The 5,758-nt window shown below is 42.2% G+C and overlaps 1 pseudogene; it reads left to right on the top strand.

Annotated features, from left to right (window-relative positions):
* LOC103203911 lies at positions 1-5,360 on the top strand (annotated as a pseudogene).
* The last annotated feature ends 398 nt before the right edge of the window (positions 5,361-5,758 follow it).

Here is a 5,758-nt window from a genome sequence, read left to right on the forward strand (position 1 = left end):
ATGAAGGCAAATAGTAATTTGCAGTGTAATATAAAAGGTGCTCTATAAAGGTATGAATCTGGTATGTGTTGGTGCAGAGAAGGAGGGATACATTTGAACAGGAGCAGTCAGGAAGGTGTGCAGAGGGGCAGAGACTCTTGAACAGTGCTTTATTTATTTCAGCGTAAAATTGGCTTTGTTCCCCAAAATAATTGAAAGCAGGAACTCAAAGAAATATTTGTACACCAGTGTTTATTGCAACATTATACACAATAGCCTAATGGTAGAAACAACACAAATGTCCATCAGTTGATAAATGGATAAACAAATGTTATATATATATATATATATATATATATATATATAACCATCAAACTCAATGCCATCAAGTTGAATCCAACTTATAATGACCCCCATTGGGTTTTCTGAGGCAATAAATCTTTACAGAAGTAGATTGTCTTACGTTCCTTCTGCAGAGTGGCTGGTGGGTTTGAACTGCCAACCTTCAAATGCCTTAGGCACTGCGCCATCAGTGCTCCTTATATATACATACAATGGGATATTCTTCAGCCATAAAGAGAAGTGAAGTCTTGACACATTCTTTGGCATGGATGACCATTGAAAACGTTATACTAATTAAAATAAGCCAGACACAAAAGGACAAATATTGTATGATTCCACTTATACGAAATATCTAGAACAGGCAAATGTGTAGAGACAGAGTAGATTAGAGGTTGCCAGGAACTAGGGGAGGGAATGATGAGGAGTTACTGCCTAATGGGTACTGAATTTCTGTTTGGGGTATTGAAAAAGTTTTGCAGATGAACAGCGATGATGGTTATACAACATTATGAAAATAATTAATGCCACCAAATTGTACACTTAGAAATTATTAAAATGGCAAATTTTATGTTACATATATTTTACTGCAATTTTTAAAATACCAGGAAAAAGGGCTTTGTTATTCTCTAATAAAACAAAGCAATTCAAACTTTGAGGCCATATAGTGCAGTTAAGTTTACTCCTCAACAATTTCTTCTGTCTCCAGATACACAGAAATTATGGATCAAATATAAGAAGAGATAACCAAAAAGAGATTACTGGGATCAAAAGGAAGGCACCAAACCAAGAAATCCACGGCCATCGAGTTAATTCCAATTCATAGCAATCTCCATTGGGTTTCCGAGGCAAGCACAAGAATAAAAGACAACATAGGTCAATACTATTGGGAGCTCTGGTGATGTAGTGCCTAAGGCATTTGACTGCTAACTAGAAGACTGGTGGTTCAAACCCACCAGCCACTCCTCGGAAGAAAGATTGATTGGGCAATCTATTTCCATAGTGATACCACCTTGGAAACCCAAGGAGGGGTCCCTATGAGTCAGATCTGACTCGACGGCAGTAAGTTTGGTTATACTGTTACCAGGGGCAAAGCTATGAAAACTTCTTAGCCATAACCAAAAACCTTGAGGGAATGAGTCACTAGGCTTGGGAGGTTCAGAACCACAGTCTTAGGACATTAAGCTTAATTGGCACAACACAGTCCACAAAGAAAGGAGCTCTGGTGGTGCAGTGCATTTGACTGAAAAATGTTCTACATCCTACTTTGGCAAGTAATGACTAGGGTCTTAAAAGCTTGTAAGTGGCCTTCTAAGGTACAACTATTGGCCTCTCCCCTTGTAGAACAAAGAAGAACGGAGAAAACAATAGATACAAGGAAATACTTAGTCCAAAGGACTAATAGACCATGTGAACTACAGCCTTCACTACCCTGAGACCAGAAGAACTAGAAGGTGCCACACTGCCATACCAACCACTCTTATCAGGATCACAGTAGAAGATCCCAGACAGAAAGGGATAAAAATAATGTAGAACAAAATTTAAAAGTATAAAAAATACCACATTTACTGTCCTGATAGAGACTGATGTAACCTCTGAGACAGTGGACTTTATACATCCTTTAACCTGGAACTGAACCATCCCCAGGGATCAATTTTCAGCCAAACAATAGACAGGCCTATAATGTGAATAATAAAGTAGGGAGGAATGTCCTCCTCAGTGCAATCAACCACATGAGACCAAAATGGCAGCATTTGCCTAAAAACAAAGTTCAGAAAGCAGGAAGGGGCAGGAAAGATGATGAATGGAAATGTGGCACCCAGGGAAGAAGGGAAAGAGTGCTTTTACATTGAGAAGATTGCAACCAATGTCATGAAACAAAATGTGTATAAATTGCTGAATGGAAAAATAATTTGCTCTGTAAACTTTCACCTACATTACCAGAAAAAGAGAGAGAGAAAAAGAAAGCATCTCAGGACCAGAAAGTCACAGCTGTGAGCAAGGATGAAGTCAGGGGCGTGTTGCTCTCCAGATCTGGCCATGACAGTCATGCCAGGGGAAATGACTCCAGCAAACAATAGGGACTGAAATGTTCCACACAAGGCATAGAATAGAGCCAGGTTCCCTACATGTAGCAAGGATCTGGAGCCCCTTCTTTGGAAAAGGGGTTTAAAAGGCTAACACCCTGCTGCCTGGAGTAACTGTTTTCAGGAAGATAGGGGCCTAAGGAGGCCAGGGGACAGACAGACACAGCCTCACTAGCAGGATCCAAGTCAAGTCTCCTGCAGGCTTTGGGACTGGACAGCCCCAATGTTGCAGCAGAAGAGGCATACTGGAATATCTCATAAGACTATTCTGGATGGGGGCCTGGGGGACTAGGAGAAGGCACAGCATGCCTACTTCACCACTAAAAAGGAAGGGAAAGATGAAGAAAAGTAGAAAGCTTCCCAGAAGAGGGAAAGTCAAAAACTGTCAGGAAATCTAATTCTGGGAAAGTCAATTATAGGAATACAAATTCATTTCTGATCAAACTAATTTTATACAACCCAAACCAGTTGCTGTCAAGTCAGTTCCGACTCATGGTGACCCCATGTGTGTCAGAGTAGGACTGTTCTCCATAGGGTTTTTAATGTCTGAGTTTTCAGTAGATTGCCAGGCCTTTCTTCCATGGTGCCTCTGGGGGACTCAAACCTCCAACCGTTCAGTTAGCAGCCAAGCATGTTAATAGTTTTCACCACCCAGGGACTCCATTTTATAGAACAGACTGACAATTCTTTGAAATGTGGATGGCCCCCTCCTTCTTCCAAGTCTGCTTAGTCTGGAAGCTCTGCTGAAACCTGTCCACTATGGGTGAACCTGCTGGTATTTGAAATATCAGTGGCATACACTCCAGCCTCACAGCAACACACAAGTCACCACAGCATGACAAACTGACAGACAAGGTTGAAACATCATGATAAATGGACAATTGCAATTGTCAAGGATTTCATTTTCTTTGATTCACAATCAACACACCCAGGGAAGCAGCAGTGAAGAAAACAAATGACATATTGCACAGGGCAAATCTGCTGCAAAAGACCTCTTTAAAGTGTTAAAGAGCAAAGATGTCACTTTCAAGACTAGGGTGCACTAGTCCCAAGCCATGCTATTTTCAGTCATCTGATATGCATATGAAAACTGGACAATGCATAAGAAAGACCAAAGAAGAATTGATGCATTTGAATTGTGGTGTTGGCGAAGAGTATTGAATGTACCATGGACTGCCAGAAGAATGATCAAATCTGTCTTATAAGAAGTACTGCTGGAATGCTCTTTAGAAGCGAGAATGACCAGACTTCATCTCTTGTACTTTGATCATGTGTTCAGTAGGGACCAGTCCGTGGAGCAGGATATCATGCTTGGCAGAGGGTCAGCAATAAAGGGAAAGACCCTCAGGAGATGGATTGATCCAGTGGCTATAACAATGGGCTCAGGGATGGCAATGACAGTGAGGATCATGCAGGACCAGGCAGTGTTTCATTCTGTTGTACATAGGGTTGTTATGAGCAGAAACTTACTCCACTGCACCTAACAACAACAATACCCAAAAGGTCGGTAGTTTGGTTTGAACCCACCAGCCACTCTGTGGGAGAAAGATGTGGCAGTTTACTTCTGTAAAGATTTTAGCCTTGGGAACCCTATGGGACAGTTCTGTTCTGTGCTATAGGTACACTCTGAGTTGGAATTGACCTGCATGAATTTTGGTTTTGTCTTACCCTCAGGGCAAACAGTTCAGTGGCGCTTTCCATGTGGTTCCCAAGAGAGTCACTAGTAGGATCATGCCCTACTAGAGTTGCCTAGAGTGATGACCAGCTATAAATATATCCTCAGATTGACTTTTCCTCCTTTTCTCTTTCACTCCTGGGGTCACTTCCCAAAATAAATTATTTGCATGTGAGATCTTTTCTTGCCCTCTGCTTCCAAGGGAAATCTAGGCTAAGACAAAAAAGATTCCAAAGGCAGCCATAAGCGCCTGTGAAGGAGGAAGCTGAGGAAGGTGTCAGGAGTCGGAGGGCCAGTTGACGGACCAAGACAGATGCCATAGGTAACCTGCACTGCAAGCAGGACCCTGTGCCTTAGTCTGTGGGCAGTGACATGCAGCAGCTGAAACAGCAGTTCTGAGCCCTGACAGAAACTTTTCCACTTCCTAATTGAGCATTCAAATTGTGGTGTTGGTGAAGAATACTGAAAATACTGTGGACTTCCAGAAGAATAAACAAGTCTGTCCTGGAGAAAGTATAGCTGGGATGCTCCTTAGAAGCGAGAATGGCCAGATTTCATCTCACGTCTTTGGTCACGTTGTCAGAAGGGATGAGTCCCTGAAGAAAGATATCATGCTTGGCAAAGTGGAAGGCCAGCGAAAAAGGGGAAGACCCTCAACGGGACGGACTGACACAGTGGCTACAACAATGGACTCAAGCATAGCAAATATTGTGAGGATGGCTCTAGACCGGGCAGTGTTTCTTTCTGTTGTACATAGGGTCACTATAAGTCAGAGCCAAGTGATCTGATAGCACCTAACAACTACAACTGAGCCAAAATAGGTGGAAAGTTTTCTGGCTTAGCTCTCTGAATTTGCCACCACCACTCAGATCAGTTTTGGCCCCTCAGAAGAATCACGAAAAGCCTCCTTCTGATTCCTAATGGTGCCTTGAAGAAGAGTCTCACAACCAAGCAGTTCCAGCTGATTTCATAACTCGAGGTCTTAGCGAGGACAAAGCCACTTACTTTTCTCAAAAGTAAGAGCAGAAATACCCCACCTTGCTCCATGGGCCATAGGTCAGGCTCTGATGATTAACCAGCTTATAGACATAAAGGAGAAATTTGGAGTAGACATCTCAGAGCAGTGAATTAGAGAAAGATTTTTTTTTCCACAGTTAAAGTTAGTAGTTAAAAAAGGAAACCAACCTGAAAATTTATATGTAGAATGAACCTTGCCTCAGTTCTACTGTTTTCTACATGAGATGGAGTGAGTCAGAGCCAGTATGGTGTGTTTCATCTGATTTTTGTCCCCCTTGGGTCCATCTCCCCCTGTCCTTCTCTTCCTTGGGGGACTGCTCTGAGAAGCATTTCAGTCACAGGCCTGTTGGTTGCTCATTTTGCCTTGCTTACTTCTTGGGAGCCCAGGTGCAAAGGTTTCTGAGAAAACACAGCATCAAGTCCTGAAAGAGCCCTACAAAATCATCCTGTAAATTCTTTGTTAAGTGAACTACCACCTATCTCCCAGGACACTTTTTAGTCCTGGTTATAAACGTGATCTGTTCCTAACTGTGTCTTTGAGTCAAATTATATGTAAGTTGGACCTAGTGCATACGGTTCTTATTTAGCCTTACTTTAGTGCAAAGGAAGGAACTCTAGTAGTTCAGTGGTTAAAGCAACTGGCTGCTAATTGAAAGGTCGT

The sequence above is a fragment of the Orycteropus afer genome, unplaced genomic scaffold (genome assembly GCF_000298275.1).
Source record: "Orycteropus afer afer isolate SDZICR_OR568_19922 unplaced genomic scaffold, OryAfe1.0 scaffold00233, whole genome shotgun sequence".
Lineage (NCBI taxonomy): Eukaryota > Metazoa > Chordata > Mammalia > Tubulidentata > Orycteropodidae > Orycteropus > Orycteropus afer.